This window comes from Rhinolophus ferrumequinum, chromosome X (genome assembly GCF_004115265.2).
Source record: "Rhinolophus ferrumequinum isolate MPI-CBG mRhiFer1 chromosome X, mRhiFer1_v1.p, whole genome shotgun sequence".
Classification (NCBI taxonomy): Eukaryota; Metazoa; Chordata; class Mammalia; order Chiroptera; family Rhinolophidae; genus Rhinolophus; species Rhinolophus ferrumequinum.
The window spans coordinates 57,007,129-57,034,709 of record NC_046284.1 but is presented as its reverse complement, the minus strand read 5'-3'; the positions used below and the strand labels follow the sequence as shown (position 1 = coordinate 57,034,709).

General features: G+C 36.4%; 1 non-coding gene across 1 annotated transcript; it reads right to left on the bottom strand.

Annotated features, from left to right (window-relative positions):
• Nucleotides 1-7,319: 7,319 nt before the first annotated feature.
• Nucleotides 7,320-7,426, bottom strand: LOC117030653 (U6 spliceosomal RNA). Its single transcript, XR_004424433.1, has one exon. It is a non-coding gene; the product is annotated as a U6 spliceosomal RNA (small nuclear RNA).
• Nucleotides 7,427-27,581: the final 20,155 nt, after the last annotated feature.

The following is a 27,581-nucleotide window of genomic DNA, read 5'->3' as shown; positions in this document are numbered from 1 at the left end:
AACCTAGTCCAGACGCCACCTGCCTGGGGCCTGAGAATCCCCAAATGTTTTCCATGAAAGACTGCAGCACAGGTCAACACTAGCTGCCTGCTCGCTATAAAAAAACCTCTGGCATTAAGCAAGTTGAGTAGGGTGGAGTGCCAGGGATTCACCAGGCCAATGAAAATTCAGATTTGGCCATGTGGGGACAGTGCCCAACATAGGAAAGATGGAACCTGCCTGCCAGCTACACAGGTAGAACGCTCAACACAGTGACAATGTGGTTTTCTCTCCAGGTCTTGCCCTGATACTGCACAACTTAATCTCCTCCTCTATGTCTCTGACACTTCTTGAGCCATAGTCCCTCCGCCAGAGCCCAGGGTGCGTACCTGGGAGTGAGTGCCTCCGTGCTTTGGCCCTTTAAGACGATACCTGCGTTTCCAACCCCCTTCTGTTTCACCTGGATGGAAGGAATCCCTGCTGATTTTCACAGCCAGATGTTGTAGGGCCTTTTCCTTGTGATGGTGCTCTGGGCTGGGAAGCCCAGTGTGGGGCTGGGACCCCTCACTCTTCAAGGAGGACCTCTGTAGCTGAGATATCCTTCCCAATTCTCGTCAGCCACACTTGGGTGTGGGGTCAGCCCATTCTGTATCTCTGCCCCTCCTACCAGTCTCACAGTGGCTTTTCCTTTATATCCTTAGTTATAAGACTTCCCTGTTCAGCTAGTCTTCGGATGGTTCTCCAGGTTGATTGTTCTACAATTTAGTTGTAATTTTAATGTGGTCCTGGGAGGAGGCAAGCACAGTGTTTACCTACTCCGTCATCTTGACTGGAACTCCTCCATGCATTTTCCATGTATCTTTGCTTAGTTTTCCACTGCCTGAAAAATGAAAATACTAATATTGATCTAAGAGTGGTATGATGATTAATCATTTGAAATATGAAACTAAAAAGACCTCAGATACTATAGTGTCATCCCTGAAACCTCTATCATCTCTCAAAAAGCAGACGCTGGATGTGCAACTAAACTTTGTTTGATGATTAAAACAGCTTCTTTTCAAATGGTGGGCTCCCTGAAATCTTGATTTCCACATAGCAAGGCTTCATTGTGAGGCCATGATTAGGCAGAAGCTGCAGCAGGCACACTTAATCATATTAAAACTAAATGAGATATCATAGCATAACATGAATTACTGACACATTTTTTAGTCTATTTCTAACCTATGAACAAGATTTATGGCTAGCTCAACTACAAATCACAAGGTGACTTCTTTACTTGGAAACTTGTACTGAAATATTATTAGGCCATAGCTGGTCTGTGAAACAAAAACCTTGTAATTACCTACTCGCCAGGGATGAGTAACAATTTATGCCAAGTGAGAAAAACAGCAAACTCATGGGAAAACTGTTACTTTTCTTGTTAAGACTACATTGTCATATTTAGTGTCTGAAACAAGAGGTTAAGATCTTTGATTGTTAGCTAGGCCTTAGAAATGCTTTGCAGAGGCATAATTTTTTGGCAGGTGATACAGACCTCTAGGGACTTGGAAATACTATATTCCCTTCTGGAGATTTTCTTCTTTGAACTCATTGTGCTACCAACTTCATCTACCAAGAAATCAACCCTGAAGGAATTTGAACTTGTGAATCAGGGAAGGGAAAGTTTGTCAAACTTTGTTACTTAGATTTTTCAGTTACCCCTCTTGTTAAGACTGGTTCTTAAAATCACTGTTGGGAGATACAGATAGAGGAATAAGGTCTGGTGAGTTAAAATGTGATGGACTATTTCAGTAGAGGGGAGACATGTGCTACAGTATATAGTTCTGCCAAGAGAAGAGCTCAGAAAGTTAAGAAGAGGTTATGAAAGATTTGTGCCTGGAGAAATTGAGTCAATTATTCCACAGGGAATGCAGAAGAAAAGAACAGATGATATTAAACTTCAACATTCAGAAGAATTATTTTAGTTCTGTATTATCCTGTAATTATTACAGCTCTGCAGGTCTCTACTTGTTCTGCAGTATCTTACATTTTTGCTGAATGGTTTAGCACATCTGCAGTAAGAAAATGTGTAAAAAGGAAAAACTCAATGAATTTAATAATCTGTGGTTGGCTCGACAGCCTTAGGAGAGGATTCTAAAAATATATAAATTATTTCAGGGTCACTTAAACTGCTAGCAAAGACTGTAGCTATTGGTTAGAGTAATGAAGGTTGACGCTTGCCCCAAAATGACACCCTGCCCCCCACCTAGAAAAAATGAAAGGTATGCAACTCTGTCAGCATACATTTATTTATAAAGTGCTTAGAGAGCAGAATATCTAGAAACTATGGGCAGTTATACTCTGGTGAGCAAAACTCAGTGAAAAATTATTTTCTTGGGCTATAAGATTTTCCCTTTTGTGCTATTTTAATCTGAATGTGGATGGCCCACCCCCAAACTTCCAAAGTCAATGTGAACAGGTGTTGTACCACACAGGTTCTCAAAAGTGGTATCCTTTGTGCTAAGGAGTGGGTAGGATATTCTAAAAAGGAATGGGAAATTCAGCCTTTAAGATGCAAATGGGAAGATCCTAGGCACTGTTTAGAACTGATGAGGAAAAAAAGGTGTGTAGACTTCCCGGGTAGTGGCTCTGTTGGTCAGGATTTTTTTGGCCACACCTCAGTGTAATGTAGAATCACTGTGGGTGCAAACCCTTCATTCAAGTCCTCCACTTTTGAAATCCAGAATCATCATCTTAAACTTAACAGTACAATTTGATCTATTTATGCTTGCCAGATTGTATGGCAATGAAAGATTTGGTCTGTTCAATTTTTTCCGGGCTGCCTATATGGCAGATTAGTATGACAGGATCTCAAGAAATCTGAGATCCAGCTTTCCCAGTATTGTCTTAATGAATTAGGAAGAGACAGTTGTTTTGGTCCTCTTTGAATTTACTGTGCACATCTCAGTATAGCCATGGGGGTGGGGGGGGGGTTCGGGGGTGGGAGGGTGCATTTGTTTGAACAAAAATCCTTAATGCTTTAGATGCTTCTTAGAAATACAACTTAGTTTTCATCCTATAAGGCTTCTTTCTGTCTCCTCCCTAAAAAAACACTTTTCTTCCCTGGAAATCAATTTTATTTGTATATGAAACCATCTTGAGTGAATATTATGATGGTAGTAAGCTTACCAAATTGGAATGAGTGCTCTACACTTCTTCAAGAAAAAAATTCAGATTAACTGTAATACAACCTCCAGTCAGCTCTCCTGCTGCAGACAGAAGGAAAAATGAGCTCTCATTGCCTGACCAGCTTTCTGTTGCAGAGGTTAGACTTTTATTGAATTGGGATCATTTTAAATTAACAGGAGAGATTTGAAATAACCAAATTGGACCAGTTTTTCATCTTCTCACAAACCCTGTGGAAGTATTTTTGCAAGAGAGTGCAACACTAGGTTTAACTTGAAAATGTTTTAATATTTCTATTATACACATTGTTTGGGCAGTTTAAGTTCAAGAGCAAAATTTCTGTGCTCTACATTTCTTTTTCCTTACCTTGCAGACATCTTTAATTTCTCAAACTATGGTCCCATTTTTCACTTAGGTCTCTTAAGGCTGCCTAGCTTTTTAATGTAATGGTCATCTTCATATCTTAATAAAACAAAAATTGAATTATATGCACTACTGGGCAAGCATGACATGACTTTTGCTAGCCTGTGTAAGGTGTGAAAACCTGGGGGAAAATACTATTCAATTTAAGTTCCACTTGAGCACACCGTAGTGCACTGGAAATGAGTTTAGTGTTAATGGCACTGAAAAAGGTAGAAGCAGGGAAAGGTGGAGATCACCGATTTGAACCTAATTAAAAAGACCTGATAAAAATGCTACAAAGCCAGATGGTAAAGTCAATTTCTTAGTACTGTGCTAGTCCAGGGGTGGCATATGTTCAGCAGTTGACATTCTGTGAGGGTAGACTGATAATATCAGCAGAGAAACCAAAAGGATTTTGTTAACACTGTTAGACTACTTTTGAAACTCTTTCATGCTTCTGTATCTAAGTGGAAACAAAAAATATGTAAATTCTCTATTTTAATCAAATTCCCAAACTCTATAAGAGCTTCAAGTATTTGATTACTATTGAATATCTCTAACAGAGACAAAATGTCTAATTTGAAAACTAAATACTAACATTGCTATAATACAATAGCAAATAGTGGAGTGGAAATTCAGCACACTACAATGGTTATCATTCCTTGAAAAAATTGTTTTCCTTTAATTTAAAAATTTCAACAATTATTTGAAAACAATACTTGAACTAGCACACTTAAAGAAATAATATTCAAATTTAGGCAATTTTTGGTTACTCCAAATCTAAACATTTAGAACTTGGAAATTTCATCTGATCATACAATATGAGATGGACCATTCTTGACTATTTTTTATTGCTATGACTAGGCAACATCTCTACGTAAAATACATAAAAATAGTTAAGTCAGAAAATTTCTTTTCTTCATCCAGGTCATTTTCTGTCATCAATGTAGTGTTGCAACGAAGGATGAGTATGTATCCCAATAAATACTCAGAAAAGGACAGATATGTATCCCAGTAAATACTCCCAAATACTCAAATGATGAATATTTATCCATGTATATTGAGAACTATTAACAAATTTAATGGAATTAGGAACCGGTAAGCTATATTTTGAAATGCTTTAATAGCAAAAAAAAAAAAAAAAAAAGGAGAAGTGTTTAAAAAGTATCGGGTGCCTATTCGGGGATAAAGAGAAGGAGAATGGGGGGTAAAAGAGTGAGAAAAAGGCAAGACTCTCACTGTTGACTAATTTTGCCACCAGAAAGTAACATTTGGAGCATTAATTCAGAGCTCTGGTGTTCTTCCTCAGTCCCTTTGTTCTGTGATGTAACCGAATAATTTATAGGTAACTAAGGCTTCCACAAGAGCCAGAAAAGAGTAAATAGATCTGCCTTTTTTTCCCCAGTGAACAGCAAACATAATGCCTTGGATTTATAGTCTTCCTTTTCCAAATAGCTCAGGGGGAAGACATTTTGTCACCCAATTTATCTTAAATAGTGAAGAGCCTTTAACAAGAAGTTTAGGTCGCGTCAGGGACAAGGCTAATGAGGTTTGTTGAATCACAAGTTTTAAAAAGTAGGATGTTAGCTCTCTGCCTCCAAATAGGACTCACCCAGTATCACAATTTCTGAAATCTTTCATAAATTCTCCCAGGGCAATTTGTTTCATGGACTGTTGTCAAGCACTGTACTTGCCACCCTAGCATTCCCTGGGCCATATGAACCACAGAACAAAGAACCTTTCGAAACTATTCTGCACCTGAGGCATACAAATGGCAGACTAAAGTCCTTGTCGGAATGTTCTTCATTGCAGCTGGAGAAATGGAGGCTTTGCTCTTTTTATTGGCAGTCGCCATCTCCAAAACATTGTTTGCTCACTACATTGGGTTCTCCAGTGGTATATCTGGCTCTCAGTCTTCCAGTTCTTCTTTCTGGTGCATTCTTGGATAGTATTCATATAACGTTTAGATTTAAATTTGAATTTGTGTATTTTACACAATTTTCAGTGAAAGCATTCCCCCAATAACCAATAATAGAATTTTGAATGAACAAATTATTATACATACAAAGGCTAAAATATGCAGCCATTATCCTGTTTTTTTTAATCAACTGTATCGAGTCATAATTTACACAGTGAACTGCATCCACTAAAATTGTACAATTTGATGAGTTTTGACAGTTATATATGTCCATAAAAAATTACCATAGATATATACCATTTTCCTCACCACCAAAAGATTGTTCATGCCAGTTTGCAATCCATCCCTCATTCTGTATGTCCCAGGCAACTGATTCTCTGCTTTCTGTCCCTCTAGATTAGTTGTATTTTCTATAATTTCATATAAATGGAAAAACACAGTATGTACCTTTTTTGGCTAGCTTCTTTCATTTAGCATTATTATTTTCTGCCTCATTCATTTTGTCAGTTGTATTAATAGTTCATTCCTTTTTATTGCTTGGTAGTATTCCATTATATGAATATACCACTTTTATTTCTCTATTGACTTGTTGATGGACATTTGGGTTGTTTCAAGTTTGGGGCTGTTACAAATGAAGCTGCTATTAACATTTACATACAGGTTTTTGTATGTGTATACTTTCATTTTCTTGGGTAAATACTTAGGAGTGAATTGGCTGAGTTTTATAATAGGTGTATGTATACATTTTTAAGAAACAGCTAAATTGTTTTCCAAAAAATGTGGTGTTTTACATTCCCTCTGGTAATTAATTAAAATGCCATTCACTGTATCCTCACCCAAACTGGGATTTGTTTTAGTTTTAGTCATTTTTAATATGTTTCTAGTTGGTATAACATTATAGTTTAAATTTGCATTTCCTTGATGACTGATATGCTGAGTATCTCTTCATGTGCTTATAGGCCATTTGTGCATCTTCTTTTGTGAAGTGACAGTTCAAATATTTTGTTCATTTCTTTTCTTTTTGAGGGGGATATTTTATCATTGAGTTGTGAGAACTCTTTATATAATCTGAATACAAGTCCTTTGTTAGAGGAAAATAATACAAGGTATTTTCTTCCAGTTTGTGGCTTGTATTTTTATTTTCTTAAAGAGGTCTTTTGAAGAGAAATTGTTATGAAGTTTGACAAAATCTAATTTAATAGTTTTTTCTTTTATGATTGATTATTGATTTCTGGGACTTGCCAAAAAATGTCCTTACCCCAAAGCCATAAAGATTTTCTCCTATGTTTCCTTCTAAACCTCTACAATTTATTTTTTATATTGAGACCTATGATCTATTTTTAGTGAATTTTTATGGATTGAGGTAAGGGTCAATATTATTTTTTTCCCATAAAGATATCAAGTTCCAGCATTATTGTTTAAAAGACTTTCCTTTCTCCACTGAACTGTCTTGACATTTTTGTTGAAAAATATTGTGGCCACATATTTGGGTCTATTTGTGGACTATTATTTGTCTTTTGATCAGTATTTCTATCCTTTTCTCCATATCACAATGGATTACTATTGCTTTATAGTAAGTCTTGAAATCAGGTATTTTCTTTTTAAGATTTTTGTTAAAACTGTAGCTAACATACAATATTATATTAGTTTTAGGGAAACACCGTAGTTGGTCAACATTTATGTACTTAAAGAAGTGATCACGATAAGTCCAGCAACCATGTGACACCATAATATGCTATCACAATATTATTGACTATATTTCCTATGTTGTATATTACATCCCCGTGACTTACTGGTTTTACACCTGGAATTTGGACCTCTTAATCTCCTTCACCTTCCCCTCCCCGCTTTTAAAAAAAATATGGAACACTTCACGAATTTGCATGTCATCGTTGCGCAGGGGCCATGCTAACCTTCTCTGTATCATTCCAATTTTAGTATGTGTGCTACCGAAGCAAGCACTCCCCCTTTTTTAAAATTTTGAATTATAATTGACATTCAATATTATTTTATGTTAATTTCAGGTGTACAGCATAGTGGTTATACATTTATATAATTTAAGAAGTGATCCACCTGATTAATCTAGTCCCCACCTGGCACTATACACAGTTATTATAATATTATTGACTATATTACTTATGCCTTACTTTACAGCTCCATAACAGTTTTGTAACTACCAATTTATACTTAATCCCTTCAACTTTTTCACTCTGCCCCCCAAACCCCTCCAATCTATCACTCCAACAAATCTAGTATCCATCTGACACCATACACAGTTATTAAATTATTGACTATATTCCTTATGCTATACTCTATATCCCCATGACTACTCTGTAACAACCAATTTGTACTTCTTAATTCCTTCCTCCTTCGCCTTTTTTCACACACACCCCTAAGCCCCTCCCATCTGGCAACCATTTAAATGTTCTGTGTATCTATGAGTTTGTTTCTGTTTTATTTGTTAATTTTGTTCTTTAGATTCCACATATAAGTGAAATCTTATCGCATCTGTCTGTCTCTGTCTGACATATTCCACTCAGCACAATGTCCTCCAGGTCCCTCCATGTCGCCACAGATGACAAGAACCCATTCCCTTTCATGACACAGCAATATTTCACTGTATATATGTACCACCTCCTCTTTACCCATTTTTCCATTGACAGACACCCAGGCTGTCAATGAAGTAGTGTTTTGAGATTCTTCAGATAAATACCCAGAAGTGGAATTACTAGGTCCTTCTTTGTCTCTTGTTATAACCATTGTTTTAATGTCTTTTTTGTCTGGTATAATATTACTACTCCAGCATTTTTTGTTTTCTTTCATTTACATTTCCATGAAATATCTTTTTCCATCCCTTTACTTTCCATCTGTGTGTGTCTTTCAATCTGAAGTGAGTCTCTTGTAGGCAGCATATGTAAGGGTTTTGTTTTCTTATCCATTCAGCCTTCCTGTGTCTTTTGTTTGGAGCATTTAATCCACTTACATTGAAAGTAAGTGTTGATAGATATGTAGCTATTGCCATTTCATTATTCATAATTTTGATTTTTTTTTTTCCATCTTAAACAAGTCCCTCTATCATTCCTTGTAATACTGGTTTGGTGGTGATGAACTTTTTTAGCTTATTCTTTTCTGGGAAGATCTTTCTCTGTCCTTCAATTTTAAAAGATAACCTTGCTGGGTAGAGTATTCTTGGTTGTAGGTCCTTAATTTTCATCACGTTAAATATTTTGTGCCAATCCCTTCTTTTCTGCAAAATTTCTGTTGAGAAATCATCTGACAACGTCATGGGAGCTCCCTTATAAAATACTAGTTGACTTTCTTTTGCTGTTTTTTAGGATTATCTCTTTGTCTTTAACCTTTGGCATTTTAATTATGATGCATCTTGGTGTGAGCCTGTTTGGGTTCATCTTGTTTGGGACTCTATGTACTTCCTGGGCTTGTATATTTATTTGCTTTGTCAGATTAGGGAAGTTTTCTGTCGTTATTTCTTCAAATAAATTATCAATCCCTTACTTTCTATCTTTTCCTTCTGGTATCCCTATGATGTGAATGTTGTTTTGCTTGATGTTGTCCCAAAAGACTTTTAAACTGTTCCTATATTTTTGGATTCTTTTTTCTTTTTGCTATTCCAATTAGGTGTTTTCTGTTACCTTGTATTCCAAATCACTGATTCAGTCCTCTGCTTCATTTAGTCTGCTGGTGATTCCTTCTAGTGCATTCTTCATTTCAGTTACTATATTATTCACTTCTGATGGGTTCTTTTTTATGGTTTCTGTGTCCTTTTTATGCTTGCTATCTTTTTTTGAAGTTCTCACTAAGTTCTTTGAGCATCCTTATAACCATTGTTTTCAACTCTGTCTCTGGTAGGTTGCTTGCCTCCATTTCGTTTAGTTCTTTTTCTGGAGTTTTCTCCTGTTCTTTCATTTAGGATGCATTTCTTTGTTTCCTCATTTTGGCTGCCTCTCTGTTTTTGTTTCTATGTAGTAGATAGATCTTCTATGTCTCTCAGACTTGGCTGGGTCACCTTATGTAGTAGGTGTCCTGTGGAACCTTGGCACAGTCTCCCTTGTCACCTGCACCGGGTGCTCCAGGAGTGCCCCTTGTGTAGGTTGTGTGTGCCCTCCTGTCATAGTTGAGCCTTGACATGGTATTGGTATGTCACTGGTATTGGTATGTCACTGGGTGGAATTGACCCTTAGGCTGATTGGCTGTAGTGTTTGGCCATGTCCACAGCTTATGGGCTGCTGAGCGGGGAGTTGAATGCATGGAGTGGGATTCACCCCAGTGGGCTCTGGTGTCTGTTGAGATAACCCTTTGTGTGTGCTGCTGTGAGGGTAATTTGGCAGTGCTTTCCTGTGGTCTGAAGCCAACCTCCAAGTATGTTGGTTCTGGGCCTTTTGGGAGTGGCTCTAATGCAGCCCCAGGTCACCCACTGCCTGTGATCAGTCAGGGAATACTTGGTAATAGCTACAAAGCTATCCATTGTTGATTGCTGCCTGTGCTAAACCTGGAGGCATGTGGGAGAGGCCATGTTGCAAACTGAGGACGTCTGCCACCAGTTCCGGGCCTGGGGTAGCTCTGCAAAAAAGCCAAGACAATCCAAGGCCTGCTGATACCTGTCAGCTCCCATAACGTTCAGCCCCTGATATAGCCTCATGCAGTATACAAGTTGGATGTGGCAGGGTCTCAGGGAGCCACTAGAATGGGAGGAATTGTGGTCACCATGTTAATATAGATTCTGGTTTGGTGCCAGTGCTGAGCTTGGAGCTACTCAGCAAAAGTCTCAGAGCACACTGAGGCCAGTTGCCTCTTGCATGGGGCCTGTGGACTCTAATAGTTTTCCAAGAAAAATTGCAATGTGGGCAGGGCTGGCTGCTCATGGATAAAGTGCTTCTGGCATGGGGGAGTGGGTGGGACAGGGTCCCAGGGGAGTCAGCAGGGTGGAGCAAGCAGAGCTCAACAGGCGAATCATGTTCAGTTTTAGCAATGAGGGGTAGGGCTCAACATAAAAAAGATGGTGCCTGCCTGTTGGCTGCATGGGAGCAGGACCCCACACAGGGAAAATGGTGACGGTCCTCCAGTGCTTACTCTGAAGCCACACACCTCAGTCTGCCCCCTGTATGCCTCTGATACCCCCTCCCCAGTCACCATTTCTTCGCCAAAGCCCAAGGTGAGTGCCTACAAGTGAGATTTTACGCACCAGCCCCTTAAAATGATATCTGGATTTCCTGCAGCCTGCCATCCCACCCAGTCATTTGGAATCCCCACTGTTTATCACAGCCAGATGTTGTGGAGGTTCCTTTTCTCGGCACCAGTACTCTGGGCTGGGGAGGCCAGTGTGGAGCTGGGGTCTCTCACTCGTCTGGGGGGAACCTCTGTAGCTGAGAGATCCCTCCTGGTTTTAGTGACCACATGGAGGTTTGGGGCCAGACTGTTTCGTGTCTCTACCCTGCCTACCAATATTGATGCAGCTTCGTCTTAATATCCTTAGTTATAAAACTTCTCTTCAGCCAGACTGCAGATGGTTCTCTAGGTTGATTGTTCTATAATTTAGTTGTAATTTTAATGTGTTCATGGAAAGAAGCAGGCACGGTGCTTATCTACTCTGCCATCTTGGATCTCTCTGAAATTAGGTCAATTTTTAAAAATTGTTCTTTTTAAAAGTTGCTTTGACAATTCTAGGTCACTTGCATTTTCATGTACATTTAGAATCAACTTGGCAATTTCTTGAAAAAGATACCCACTGGAATTTTTATTTGGATTGTGTTGAATCTACAGATTAATTTGTGAAGAACTGATAACTTAAAACCTTGAATTTTCCAGTCCATGACCATGGCTCTTTTATGATATGTTTTTCATTTCTGTCAGCAGTATTTTGCAGTTTTCAGTCAGGAGATATTTCATGTTTTTTTGTTGTTGTTGGTAAATTATTTCTATTTTGGGAGAGGCACTACTATCAAATAATTTTTAAAAATTCTATTTTCCTCTCATTTGGTAGCATATAGAATATAATTGATTTTTGGATATTTACTTTGTATCCTATGACCTTGCCACCTTCATTTGTCAGTTCTATTGTTTTGTAAAATCTGTAGGATTTTGTACATAAACAATCATGTCATCTGTAAATAGAGACCATTTTACTTCTTCCTTTCCGATCTTTATGTTTTCTATTTCTTTTTCTTGCCTTATTGCAATCTCTAAGACTATCAGTATAACATTTAGGGGAAAGTGTTTGATGTTTCACCATTAGGTAGGCTGTTAGTTTACTTTTATTTTCTCTTTTTGATAGGTGCCATTAATCAGATTGAGAAACTTTTCTTCTATTCCTAGTTTCCTGTTTGTTTCTTTTTATTTTTAACCATGAATTGTTGAATGTTTTCAAATTCTTTTTCTAGACTTATTGAAATGATTATATGTTTTTTCTCCTTTATTCTGTTAATGTGGTGAATTATATTGACTTATTTTTTAATGTTAAATAACCTTTCATTCCTGGGATAAATCAAAGTTATTGTGTTACCTTTTCAATATATGGTTAGACTTGGTTTACTAATATTTTATTAAGGGTTTTTGCCTATACATTTATGACAGATACTGGTTTCTTTCTTTCTTTCTTTCTTTCTTTCTTTCTTTCTTTCTTTCTTTCTTTCTTTCTTTCTTTCTTTCTTTCTTTCTTTCTTTCTTTCTTTCTTTCTTTCTTTCTTTCTTTCTTCCTTCCTTCCTTCCTTCCTTCCTTCCTTCCTTTCTTTCTTTCTTCCTTTCTTTCTTTCTTTCTTTCATAATATCTTTGTCAGGTTTTTATATTACAATAATGGTTGATTCATAAAATCCTTTGGCAGGAGCTCCCTCCTCCTCCATGTTCTAAAAAATATCTGTTTTATCTTGTCAAATTTGATAGGTTATATATATCGAGAATTTGTCCTTTTACAGTAAGTTATTGAAATTGTTAAAATAAAGCTCTTCAAACTATTCTTGAAATTTTAAAATATCTTCTTAATATCTCTAGGACATGCCTTGCTAACTGCTTTTTCATTCCTGATAATGATTTATATTTTCTCTTTTTTCCTTAATCAACCTAGCTAGGGTTTTGTTGATGTTTTCATAGAACTGGCTTTTGGCTTTATTATTATTTTTTCTGTATTATCTGTTACGTTGATTTTATTTCCTTCCTACTACATACTTTTGGTTTATGTTCTTACATTTTTAGCTTCTTCAGGTGGAAATTAAATCATTAATATTAGTTTTTTCTTCTTTTCCAATACAAACATCTAAAACTATAAATTCCCTTCTAAGCACAGTATTTTGATATTTTTATTACCATTCATTTAGAAATAATTTTTGGTTTTCTCATTTCCTTTGTCACTTCTTCTTTGGTCATGGATTATTTAGAAGTATCTTAAATTACAAATATTTGAGGATTTCCTAGATTCCTGTTGTTATTGGTTTCTAATGTAATTCTGTTGTGTTCTGTATTATTTCAACCCTTTTTAGACACACTGAGATCAGTTTTATGGTCATACATATGGTGTATTCTGATGAATATACCATGTGTATGTGAAAAGAATGTGTATTCATAGTTTTTGGGTATTGTAGTCTATAAATATCGATCAGATCACCCTGCTTGATTTTTGTCTAGATATTCTATTAATTACTGAAAGAAGGATGTTAAAATCCCCTATATGATTTTGGAAATGTCTATTTCTCTCTTTAATTCTGTGAATTCTTGTTTCATGGATTTTGAAGTTCTGTTATTTAGCACATGTACATTTACAATTTTTCCTGACAGATTTATTCTGTTATCATTATAAATGTTACTCTTTACCTTTAATAATACTCTTTGTCATAAAGTTTCTGTCAGCTAATATAAATATAGCTACTGTGACCCTCTTATGCTTACTGTCTGCATAATAATTATTTTCAATTCATTTTTTCACATATCTGTGTCATATTTAAAGTATGTATGTTATAGACATTAAAAGTAATGTATGTTTAAGACAGGGTCTTGAATTTTTAGCATTTCTGATAATCCCTATCTTTTAATTGGCGTGTGTCAGCTATTATCATTTAATATAATTATTGATATGGTTGTCTTTAGATCTATTGGTTTTTGTTTGTTACCTCTTATTTTTTCTGTCTGTCTTCCCCACTTTGCCCTCCTTTTAGATTATTTGAATATATTTTAGAATTTGATTATAATTTATCTATTAGCTTCTTAACTACATCTTTTAAAATTTTTTTTAGTGGTTGCTCTAGGGATTACAGTATACATTCTGAAGTTGTCGTAACCTTCTAAGGATCAATATTTTACCACTTACATAAAATATAGTAACCTTACAACACACGGGTCCATTTTCCACCCTTCCTCACTTTCTTTGAGGTAATGTTTATCATAAATATTACAACTACCTGTAGTTTAACTCCACAAGAGAAGATATTGTTTGCTTTAAATAGTTGTACTGCATATGGATATTTATTTAAGAAGTGATCCCTTGATTGTACACCTGAAATTTATGTAATATTGAATGTCAGCTATAACTGAAAAATTTCAAAAAGGGGGGGAAGGTAATGAAGAATAAGAAGTTCAAAGTTCCAGATATAAAACAAATAAGTCGTGGGGAATATAATGTACAGCATAGGGAATATAGTCACCAATATTGTGATAGCATGGTACAGTGTCAGATGGTGGCTGGACTTACGGTGATCACTTCTTTGGGTATATACATGTTGAATAACTATGGTGTATACATGAAACCAATATATTTTAATAAAAATATTTTTAGAAAATAAAATAAAATACAGTTGTACCTATTTTAAAGAAATTAAGAGAGAAAATGGTCTTTTATTTTCACTCAAATATTTACATTATTCTGATTCTTTTCATGTATTTTTGAAGATCCAAGATTTTTTCTGGTGTCATCTCTTTTCCACTTGAAGAATTTTCTTTGGCATTTCTTATAGTTCAGATCTGCTGGTAATGAATTCTCTTATTTGTCTTTTGTCTGACAACATAAAATTTATTCTATGCCTGTTGTTTCTTCCAAACTTTGACTCTTCTCTCAAATCTACATGCTTTTAATTTATAGTATTTAATTTGTCAGAGGATTGTTTTAAGTTTACTCACCCATACTGGAAGTAGAATTCCCATTAACCTGTTTTTTTAAAAAAACATTTAAAACATGGGAAAGTGTTGATGCAATAATGATAAATGAGGAATATGATGATTACCAGAATGTATTCCAGTTTTTGAAACAATGTAGTTATACATTTATGATGTATAGAAATGAAAAAGAAACTTATCTAAGTCCTAATAGGAATTAATTACTGGTTGTTGGATTACGGCTGATTTTTATTTTATTCTTTGGAACTTGCTATAAGTCATATATTTTTTTTTCCATTTATTTATTTATTTATTTATTTATTTATTTATTTATTTATTTATTTATTTTTTAAAAAATTTATTGGGGTGACAATTGTTAGTAAAATTACATAGATTTCAGGTGTACAATTCTGTATCAAGTCATCTATAAATTACATTGTGTGTTCACCACCCAGAGTCAGTTCTCCTTCCATCACCATATATTTGATCCCCCTTACCCTCATCTCCCACTCCCCAACCCCCTTACCCTCTGGTAACCACTAAATTACGTTCCCCAGATTAATTTTCAAAACCCCGTGTCCATCTTGTGGTTACTGATTGTTTTCTAATCCCCTCACCTTCCCCCTAACCCCCAACCCCCCCGCCCATCTAGCAACCCTCAGTTTTTCCTCTTTGTCTCCAAAACTGTTTCTGATTAGTTCATTCACTTATTCTTTTCTTTAGACTCCGCATATAAGTGAGATCATATGGTACTTATCTTTCTCTGTCTGACTTATTTCACTTAACATAATGTTCTCTAGGTCCATCCATGTTGTGGCAAATGGTAAGATTTCTTTCTTCTTTATGGCTGCGTAATACTCCATTGTATATGTACCACAGTTTCTTTTTTTTTTTTTTTTAATTTATTTTTAATTTATTGGGGTGACAATTGTTCGTAGAATTACATAGATTTCAGTTGTGCAATTCTGTATCACATCATCCATAAATCACACTGTGTGTTCACCACCCAGAGTCAGCTCCCCTTCCATCACCATACATTTGATCCCCCTCACCCTCATCCCCCACCCCCGAACACCCTTACGCTCTGGTAACCACCAAATTACGTTCCCCAGATTAATTTTCAAACCCCGTGGCCATCCTGTGGTCACCGACTGCCCTCCAATCCCCTCAACCTCCCCCCCACCCCCCACCCCCCCGCCCATCTAGCAACCCTCAGTTTTTCCTCATTGTCTCCCAAACTGTTTCTGATTAGTTCATTCACTTATTCTTTTCTTTAGAATCCGCAAATAAGTGAGATCATATGGTACTTATCTTTCTCTGTCTGACTTATTTCACTTAACATAATGTTCTCTAGATCCATCCATGTTGTTGCAAATGGTAAGATTTCTTTCTTCTTTATGGCTGCATAATACTCCATTGTATAAATGTACCACAGTTTCTTAATCCAGTCATCTACCGATGGGCATTTTGGTTGTTTCCATGTCTTAGCTATTGTACCACAGTTTCTTAATCCAGTCATCTACCGATGGGCATTTCGGTTGTTTCCATGTCTTAGCTATTGTGTATAGTGCTGCAATAAACATAGGAGTGCATAAAGATTTTTGAATTGGAGTTTTGGATTTCTCCGGGTAGATACCTAGGAGTGGAATTACTGGATCATAGGGTAGTTCCATTTTCAGATTTTTGAGATACCTCCACACTGTTTTCCATAGTGGCTGCACCAATCTGCAATCCCACCAACAGTGCACAAGCATTCCCTTTTCTCCACATCCCCGCCAGCACTTGCTGTTTGTTGATTTATTGATGATAGCCATTTTGACTGGGGTGAGGTGGTATCTCATTGTGTTTTTTATTTGCATTTCTCTGATGGTTAGTGAGGTTGAGCATTTGTTTATATGTCTGTTTGCCATCTGTATGTCTTTTTTAGAAAAATGTCTCTTCAAGTCCTCTGCCCATTTTTTAATTGGGTCATTTGTTTTTTTGGAGTTGAGTTGAGTGAGTTTTTTTATAGATTTGTGATATTAATCCCTTATCAGATATATCACTGGCAAATATCTTTTCCCATTCAGTAGGATCCCTTTTTGTTTTATTCATGGTTTCCTTTGCTGTGAAAAAACTCTTTAGTTTGATATAATCCCACATGTTTATTTTTTCTCTTACTTCCCTCGCGTGAGAGGATATATCAGTAAAAATCTTACTCCGGGTAATGTCTGTGAAGTCTCTTCCTATATTTTCTTGTAGGTATTTTATGGTTTCGGATCTTACATTTAAGTCTTTATGCCATTTTGAATTTATTTTTGTATATGGTGTAAGGAGGTGGTCCAGCTTCATTTTTTTGCATGTGTCTGTCCAGGTTTCCCAGCACCATTTATTGAATAGACTGTCTTTACCCCATCGTACATTCTTGCTTCCATTGTCGTAGATTAAATAGCCATATAGGCATGGATTTATTTCTGGACTCTCTATTCTGTTCCATTGATCTATGTGTCTGTTTTTATGCCAGTACCATGCTGTTTTGATTACTGTAGCCTTCTAGTATAATTTGAAGTCAGGTATTGTTATACCTCCCACTTTGTTCTTATTTCTCAAGATTGCTGAGGCTATATGGGGTCTTTTATGGTCCCATATAAATTTTAGGATTATATGGTCTATTTCTGTGAAAAACGTCATTGGTAGTTTGATAAGAAATGTGTTGAATATGTATATTGCCTTAGGCAGTATGGACATTTTAACTATATTAATTCTTCCTATCCATGAACATGATATGTGTTTCCATATATTTATATCTTCTTTCATTTCTTTCTTCACTGTCTTATAATTTTCTGAGTACAGATCTTTTACTTCTTTGGTTAAATTTATTCCCAGGTATTTTATAGTCTTTGGAGCGATTGTAAATGGGATTGTTTTTTATAATTTCTCCTTCTGACGTTTTATTATTGGTATATACAAATGCAACTGATTTCTGAATATTAATTTTGTATCCTGCTAGTTTACTAAATTCATCTATCAGCTCTAATACCTTCTTGGTGGAGTCTTTAGGGTTCTCTCTATATAGTATCATATCATCTCCATATAATGATAATTTTACTTCCTCCTTACCAATCTGGATGCCTTTTATTTCTTTTTCTTGTCTGATTGCTGTGGCTAGAACTTCTAGCACTATGTTGAATAGAAGTGGAGATAGTGGGCAACCTTGCCTTGTTCCTGATCTTAGGGGGAATGGTTTTAGCTTTTCCCCATTGAGTATGATGTTAGCTGTGGGTTTGTCATATATGGCCTTTATTATGTTGAGATATGATCCCTCTATTCCCACTTTCTTAAGGGTTTTTATCATAAATGGCTGTTGGATTTTATCAAATGCTTTTTCTGCATCTATTGATATGATCATGTGATTTTTATTTTTCATTTTGTTAACGTGGTGTATCACATTAATTGATTTGCGGATGTTGAACCACCCTTGCATACCTGGGATGAATCCTACTTGATCATGGTATAGGATTTTTTTAATGTATTGCTGAATTCTGTCCGCTAATATTTTGTTGAGGATTTTTGCATCTATGTTCATTAGAGATATCGGCCTATAGTTTTCTTTTTTTGTGGTGTCTTTGTCTCATTTTGGGATCAGGGTGATAGTGGCCTCATAAAAAGTGTTTGGGAGCCTTCCCTCCTTCTGGTTTTTTTGGAAGAGCTTAAGGAGAATAGGTGATAATTCTTTTTTGAACGTTTTGTAAAATTCACCTGTAAAGCCATCTGGTCCAGGGCTTTTGCTGTTGGGAGATTGTTGATTACAGATTCAATTTCCCTAGTGGTAATCAGACTATTCAGGTTTTCTGTTTCTTCTTGAGTTAGCCTTGGAAGGTTGGACGCCTCTAGAAATTTGTCCATTTCTTCCAGATTGTCAAATTTGTTGGCATATAGTTGCTCATAGTAATTTCTTAAAAATTTTGTATTTCTGCAGTGTCCATTGTCACTTCTCCTCTTTCATTTCTGATTTTATTAATTTGGGTCCTCTCTCTCTTTTTTTTAATGAGTCTGGCTAAAGGTTTGGCAATTTTGTTTATCTTCTCTATAACCAACTCTTGGATTCATTGATCTTTTGTATTGTTTTTCTGGTTTCTATTTCATTTATTTCTGCTCTGATCTTTATTATCTCCTTCCTTGTGCTCCCTTTGGACTTATTTTGCTGTTCTTTTTCCAGATCCCTTAAGTGTGAAGATAAACTGTTGATTAGTGATGTTTCTTGTTTCTTTACGTAGGCCTGCAAAGCTATGAATTTCCCTCTTAGGACTGCTTTCGCGGCATCCCATAGATTTTTGGGTCGTCGTGTTTTCATTTTCGTTTGTCTCGAGATATCTTTTGATTTCTTCCTTGATCTCCTGCTTGACCCATTCATTATTTAGTAACATGTTATTCATCTTCCATGAATTAGTGTGTCTTCCAGTTTTTTTCCTGTAGTTCATTTCTAATTTCATAGCATTGTGATCAGAGAAGACAATTGGTATGATTTCAATTTTCTTAAATTTATCAAGACTTGTTTTGTGGCCTAACATATGGTCTATCTTGGAAAATGTTCCATGTGCGCTTGAGAAAAACGTGTATTTTGCAGCATTGGGGTGAAATGTTCTGAAAATATCGATTAAATCCAAGTGGTCCAATGTATCATTTAAGGCCGTTGTTTCCATATTGATTTTCTGTCTGGAAGACCTGTCCCTTGTTGTCAGAGTTGTGTGGAAGTCCCCTACTATGATAGTGTTACTGTTGATCTCTGTCTTTATGTCAGTCAGTACCTGTTTTATATATTTAGGTGCTCCTATGTTGGGTGCATAGATGTTTACTAGGGTTATGTCCTCTTGTCGGATCGATCCCTTTATTATTATATAGTGCCCATCTTTATCTTTTAATATGTTGTTCATTTTAAAGTCTATTTTGTCAGATATAAGTATTGGAACTCCAGCTTTTTTCTCATTTCCATTTGCATGAAATATCTTACTCCAACCCTTCACTTTCAGCCTGTGTGTGTCTTTTGTTCTGAGGTGAGTCTCTTGTATACAGCATATACAAGGGTCTTGCTTTCTTATCCACTCAGCCACCCTATGTCTCTTGATTGGAGTATTTAATCCGTTTACATTGAAAGTGATTAATGATAGGTACATAGTTATTGCCATTTTTCAATTTGTAGTTAGGTTGTTTTCATCTTTCTTCTATTTACATAAGTCCTTTTAGTATTTCTTGCAATGCTGGCTTCGTGGTAATAAATTCCTTTAGCTTATTTTTTTCTGGGAAGCTCTTTATCTCTCCATCAACTTTAAATGATAGCCTTGCTGGATAAAGCAATCTAGGTTGTAGGCCTTTGTTTTCCATCACTTTGAGTATCTCCTGCCACTCCCTCCTGGCCTTCAATGTTTCTGTAGAAAAGTCATTTGATAGTCTTATGGGAGTTCCCTTGTATGTAACCCTCTGTCTTTCTCTTGCTGCTTTTAGGATTCTCTCTTTGTCTTTAAGCTTTGCCATTTTAACTATAATGTGTCTTGGTGTGGACCTGTTTGGGTTTATCCTGGTTGGAACTCTCTGCACTTCCTGGACTTGTATGTTGGTTTCCTTCATCAGGTTTGGGAAGTTTTCGGACATTATTACTTGAAATATGTTCTCAATCCCTTGCTTCCTCTCTTCACCTTCTGATATTCCTATGATGCGCATGTTGTTGCGCTTGATGTTATCCCAGAGGTCTCTTAAGCCATCCTCATTGTTTTTTATTCTTTTTTCTTTCTGTTGTTCTGTTTGGGTGATCTCTGCTACCTTGTCTTCTAAGTCGCTGATTCGATCCTCTGCTTCATCTAGCCTGCTGGTAATTCCTTCAAGTGAGTTCTTAATTTCGGTAATTGTGTTCTTTAGTTCTAACTGGTTGTTCGTTATGATTTCTACATCCTTCTTTATGTCTTCTCTAAGTTCCTTAAACATTCTTATCACCAGTGTTCTGAACTCTATCTCTGAAAGGTTGGTTACTTCTGCTTCATTTGGTTCCAGTTGTGTAGGTTTCTTCTGTTCTTTTATTTGAGACGTGTATCTTTGTTTCTCCATTCTGGCTGACTCTCTGTGTTTGCTTTGATGTATTAGGTAGATCCCCTAGAGTTCTTAGTTCTTGCTAGGTTATCTTATGTAGTATGTGTCCTTTATATTTGACTTGCACTACTTCGTTCTTCTCCTCTGCGTGTGCTCCAAAGGTGACTCTTGTGTTCTGTATATTGTCCTGTTCAAGAAGATCTTTAATTGCTTTTTGCTTGTGAGTAGGTGGGGTTAACTCCTCGGCTGACTCGTTGTGAGACTTGGCTCTGCCCACCGCAGGGCATTCTTTGCGTGAGGGTTGACCACTTAAATGTGTTGTGGCCTCTATGGGCTCTAGTGCCTGCAGAGAATTCCCTCTGGGTGTGTAACTTGTAGGTCAAACCCAGTAGTACTCTGGTTTGGTCTGGCGTTGGCCTCTGGATATGTTGAATCTTGTGCCTCTTAAGCTGGACCCTGGTAGGGCAGTTTCAGAACAAAGCAAATCACCAAGCACAACAACAACAACAACAAAGAAAAAATCAAATACATTCACATGTGAAAACACCCAATAACCCCCACTCGACACAGGCAAAGATATCAAAGATATAAAGACAAAGCAAAACAAAACAAAACAAAGCAAAACAAAAAGCAGTGCCAGTCTTGACTTAAGCCCACCAAGTAATGTCCAGGTTGTCCTCTGCTGTACCAAAGAGCCCCCTGCTTATTGCGCAGGCAGAGCCGGTCACCTGGTGCCTAGAGTGACTTTGGGACTGTAGATTTAAATGCGTGGGCCTGAGGGGTCTGGATGATAGTTTTTACAAAGTCAGTGCAGTTTCTGCCCTTGCCTGCACATATGCACACTGAGAATAGCACCAACAACCCCGTGTCTAGTACTCCTGGGTCTTACGTCACTTCTTCAGTGTGTGTGTGTATGTGGGGGTGCGGATGGGAGATTTCTGAGCTGCTGAAAGCTCAGAGCTGCGTCTGCTGCTTACTGCTGATCCCTGGGAGTGTCTCTGCAGTTGCACTTGCCCCGCCCTAGGCAGGCCAGAAAGGGTGGGGGCTGGGGATGGAGGGGTCTTCTCTCTCCCAGCCCAGCTGCGCGTCACCCTCTTCCCACAGGCCAGAAAAGGTGGTGGCTGGGGGTGGAGGAGTCTCTTCTCTCCTAGCCCAGCCAAAATCACAGTCTTCCCAGCCTCTTCCCTGGGTCAGGGCTGCCTGTCAGTCTTCCCAGAGCCTGAGCACTATTACGGCTCCTCTGTAATCTGCCACTACTCCTCAGTTCAGGGGCCAGTTTGAATCTCTGGAAGGGCGGGGGTAGGATTGGAAGAGCGGTGGGGGGGGCAGGTATGGAGTCTGTGTTCTTTGTCCGCCCTAGGGCCCACTGGCCGCCCTCCCGGCAGGAGAAATCAGCCGTGGGACGCAGGGAAAGAGCCCACCTCCTGGTCTCTGTGCTCTCCGTTCCGCCCTGGGATCCCGTGCGTGCCCGGAACTGCAGGTGCCACCGCGGTTTACGCTTCCGCTGCCACCGCCACCACCGCTGCCGCCGCTACCGGCCGGGACCCCACCGCAGGCCCGTGCATATTCACTCTGCTCCCTTCCTTCCTTCCCCTGCTCGCCCAATTAGCGCACCTTCAAGTAATCCTTCCACGAGTCTCTTAGCTGTTCTGTGTGATGAGCAAATAGTTCTTTGATGGGTTATAGGTCCCGTTTGTAGTAAGATCTGGAGGAGAACTCAGAAAGTGCGCCTCGCTGCCGACATTCCTATGACGTCATCTCTAAGTCATATTTTTAAGAATAGCACATTTAATTTTATGATCAGAAAATAATAAAATTGATTTAAAATGATGCTGGAAGGCAATGAATTAATAAATAATAAATGAATAATATAGCCAGTAAATCCTTTAGTATTTCAGAGGAAGAAAAGATTATTATCTTGACCAGAAGATCAGAACAGCTTTTCACGGAGAAGGTAGGATATGAAATGTTTCTAGAAGCAGACAGTTTAAAAAAGTGTTGGGTGATAACGGTGAAGTGGAAGGAACATTTCAATATTTTTCTTATTATGGAATTTTAGTCCTTGAATTCAAGAAGGTATATGGCAAGCTTATCTCTTTTTTGAGTTGCAATATGAATTTGTTTCATTGCATTTCATCCATAGTCTGATTCTGTTAGCAAGGGTAACCAAAGGGTAGGTTACTCATTGAGCCTTCAGCTTGGTTTCTATTTCTGGCTCATTGGCTGGGACTGGGGAAGGAAGCAAGAGAAGAATGAAGTAATTTATAACTTTTATTTAACTTTTTATTTGTATTTCTTTTTATCTCCTTCAACATTTTATTTTCCATCTAGGGAAATGTTCGCAAACTGTGATAATGATCTCATAAACCTCCATTTTCAAATTTCTTGGGAGAATTATTCCTTGTTTCTCTGATGTCATTTTCTCTGCTGTTATCTTCTAATTTTTTTAAAAAAACCACATTTTTTAAATTAAAAAATTGAAAATTTAACTTGCAATTAAAAGTTAAATGTTTTAAAACATATCATGTAGCATTTTGTTAGGAAGTTCAAAAAGCTAATTTGGAATACAATATGACTATTTTGCTTTCTAATTTTAACAAAATTTTAAATGAACAAGCCGCCACTTGCCAGAAGCGTCAAATTATGTAAACATTTTTTTTTTATTCTTTGAAACTTAACTTTTATATGAAAAAAGCAAGTTATAATAAAAATATACTGCATATAAGTTATTAAATCACAAATCCAGCCTCCAGGGTATATCCTGGAGTGAACACTGACTACAGCCATATTGCCCTCCCATCCTCTACAGGCATCACTGATGTTCACTATGATGAGCCTGAGGCCTTGCAAGATTCTGAATCTTCAAAGGAAGATTCAATTATGTTGTGAGTACAAGACAGAGATATGAGCTTATATATTTTAGAAAGATTACTAGTAAGAGTGTTGGAATTGTAAGGTTTTTTCTTAAACGTCAGATAAAAATTCTTTTAATCATAGTACCCTATATCTTGAACATCTCAGCTAATGCTTACACATTAAATGCTTACACATTTTGAAATAATATAACCATGCAATATTCTTAGAAAAAATATAGTTTATAATAAAGGAAATGATACTTTGTGTTCATTTTCTTGTCAGTATTCTATATATTTGTCATTGCAGTTAGTCAAGTTTTCTAATATGTGGGCGTCCAAATCATCTCTCTACAATCAGCAATAATAAATATTAGGACAATAATGGATCATTAAGGAAATGTATACTTTTTAATGAGGCTCTAAAGAGCACTTTTTCACTGATCATTTAAAATTCACATAAGCATCAGGAATAGATATGGCTAGTACAACTTTCTGTGAAGTTGGAAATGTTCTGTACCTGCAATGTCTGTTCCAACAACAATTAGTCACATATGGCAATTGAGCACTTAAAATAAGCTAGAATTTTATTTTAATAAGCTGAAAATAAGCTTAAAATAAGCTGAATTTTATTTTTATTAAATTAATTAATTTAAATGGCAACATGTGGGTAGATTTAGATTTTGAGTCCTCATATATTATTGAAATGCTAAAGTGATGATAAAACTTTAAGCAGTTTTTCCTTCCTTTGTCTTCCTTCGTTCTGAATTGAGAATTTAGTTAGAAATTAAAAATTCAGAAAAGCTTTTTAATCCATCCCAGTCAGTCTCCAAATAAACAAGAAGAGGATGACACAATTGAGCATACAATCCAAATGTTTAAGTTGTTCGTCCATTTGTGACATGGTTTAAACGTTCTCCTGACTTAATTTTTTTGAAATGCTCTGTATTTGATGCTCTGTTAAACTGGTTCAAATTGTTTAAAAATTATATGCATAAAATTAAAAATGAGTATTAAAGTTTGCTAAAATATTTATATTTATTCTTTGTCGAAGAAAAGAAGCCTGAATACCTAGTCTTGTTGTGCAAATCATATAAAATTATTTTCACTGTCTGTGGATTTTGGTAGCGGCTAATATCCTAATGTACAGCATGACAGAAATTTCTCAAGTGAAAGGAGAATGTAATGATTAAGCACATTTATCCCTCTTCAAATTCTATCATCAAATTTTTAATGGTTTGCCATGAATACCTTCCAGCAGTTAAGGTGAGAAATATTTACTGCACATAGCTCTTCCCTGTTTTCTGTGGTAAAATATTTTATGAAACAGTGGTGGTATGTTGTGACAAGAGTGGGATTACACCAGTTAAAATACTATGAAATGCCGAATAGTTTATATACTCATCTAGGTATTCTTGACCTCTCTCTCTCTCTCTCTCTCTCTCTCTCTCTCTCTCTCTCTCTCTTCCTACTCCCAATGCTCCCCCTCCTGAATTTGAGACTTGAGTACTTTTAGTGTACTATTATTCATAGATTTAATGGGCATCATTTTAGTCATAGTTAGGGGAAAAATAAATTTCTTCATATGCTCAACAGGCCTTTTTGGACTAACATTCAATATTCTGCCTTTAACTTTTTATCTGTTAACTTTCCCTTCATCGTAGCCCCTCTTTCTTCTCCCTGACTGAGGTTAAGGTAAGAAGTCCTGACAAAAAACTTGAGGAAAGAAAGGAAGAGCAGTCATCTGCAGGCTCCATTTTCATCTGCAGGGTTATATAATATAAGATATGCCAGGTCTAACGTTCTTGGTCTTTAAAAGTGGCTTATAGCATACTCCAGTTAACTGTTTAGGCCTTCCATTCCTCACCCCCCTACTGTGGAGTGACCTGTTAATGCTGGGAAATCTGTCGATTACATATTGCCAATCCCCACTGAAGACAGGAATAAGTGCTCAATTGCATATCAACGTTATTTTCCACTTTTAATACCCACTATGCTATGGCTCAGCAGAGCACTCTGCAGATGGCTACATTCAAATTTATTTTTCTATCAATATAATGTTGTAAAATTTGCCCTAATGGCCTTAATCTGTATTATATGCTGTATAGATAATAGGATAATTTTCCTAATGACTATAGCTAATATGTGCTATGCATATGGAACTCTGAATTGTGATAATAATGCCTTTTGGGTGACTGTAGTCTCCACTTTTCTGATGTAAGATTTTGTAAAAATGGCTAGTGATTTTACTGATTATCCCCAAATGGCTCAATGAACACATTCTTAATGATGCTATGAATAAACTTTTAAAAATTATTTTGCTCAGTAAAGTGCCTATGTAGTAGGAGTTTTAAGCCTTGCAAAATTTACTCAAAAGAATTTCATCTTTAAATGTTGCAGTCAAAAATTGATTTTATTTATTTTAGAAAAAAACATAATAGCTCTTTTAAAATCGAAAAGTGATTCCAGAATTGAGACTTTTGTTCATTGCACACAATATTTATGTATGTACACTTATAAAGATATAAAAAAAGGCCTTTTCAAAGGAAAACTGTACTTCCTAAACTCTTTTAATGCTTTGCCTCTATCTGGTTCCAGTAGCTTGCTAAGGCTCTTCACTGATTATGTTGCGACACTGATGGAGTGCATTGTTGTGGTGATACAGCTCAAACATTGTTGTGGTGATACAGCTGTATGAGCACCACAGGAATTAAAGGAAAAGGGAAAATTCATTTGCAAAGATTTGAAAGAATGAATCAAAAGAATGGATTCTGGTACTCCTTTCAGTGCTTATGCTTCTTTCCTTGTGAAAAAAGAAACATCACCCTTAGTATGGCAGGTCAATAGAACTAGCTTCTTAGATTGAAAAACAAAACAAAACAAAAACACCAACAAACTGTCCAAAGATCATTCCTGCCCTGGCTAGAAGATTCTATGCTCTGAGAGATTGCAGAAGGTACTGATAAAGAAATCCTATCTTTCTTGTCTATGGCCCTTTAGGTGTCAGGCTATCTCAGGATTTAGTACTGGTTATCACTCTGTATTCATTCAGGAGTACAAAGTAGTTAGAAGCAACTTATAGCTTGTCAGAAAAAGAAAGCAGTCCTTCATAAGACCCATGTATAGTCACATGTATAAGTGACTCTGTGAAAAGTAATTATTCTAAGGTGTTTTACCTAAGGCCCAAGAAGCTAAATCTTGAGATGGCATTTTGCTTATTCTAGCTCTCTAGAAAATTAAACCTATTAAAATTGTTCTAAAATTATAGAAGCAATCTATACTCTTTGTAAGACAATACAGAATGATACAGTGCTACATAGGAAAGTATTATTAGGTCAACTAAAAAATTGGCATATGGTTGATAGACTAGATAAAAGTATTTTATCAATGTTAAATTTTCTGAAGTTGACAATTGTACTGTAGAAATGTAAGACATTTAGTATGTAAGTATTTAGAGGAAATGCTCAACGAACTATTTAGGAGTGAAGAGCTTTATTCAACTTACTCTCGAATGGTTCAGAAAAAAATGTCATATATATACGTATATATATATATATACGTATATATATATATATATATACGTATATATATGTCATATCATATATATATATCTGTGTGTAAGTTTATGTAGAGGTATAGAGGTATGTATATATGGGAGAGAAATAGTAAAAAATAAAGCAAATGGAGTAAAATGCTTATATTTGAATCTTTGTAAAGGATATGTGGGGGTTCTTTGTACTATTGATACTTTGTTACTCTTCCAACTTTCTTTTAAGCTTGTACTTATTTAAAAACAAGTTTAAAAAATAAATGGTAAAAGGTCCTCCTATCCAGGTATTTTTCTATGTATACATCACACACAAGATGTTTTAAAATGTAAATCGGATAATGCAATATATTTAATTTTGTGACTAGATTTTGTTTTCTTTTTCACTTATTAATATATATTGAATTGTGTTAGTGTTTTGGGCACCTGATTTCCAATTATAGGTTTATCTTATTGTAGTCAAGCTTCTTGAGGACCTGGTGCTCTGTCTTTGTCAATGGCCCACTGAATCCTATACATGCGTTTTAAAGAACTTTGTCAACATTTGCATAATAGTAAAAAAAA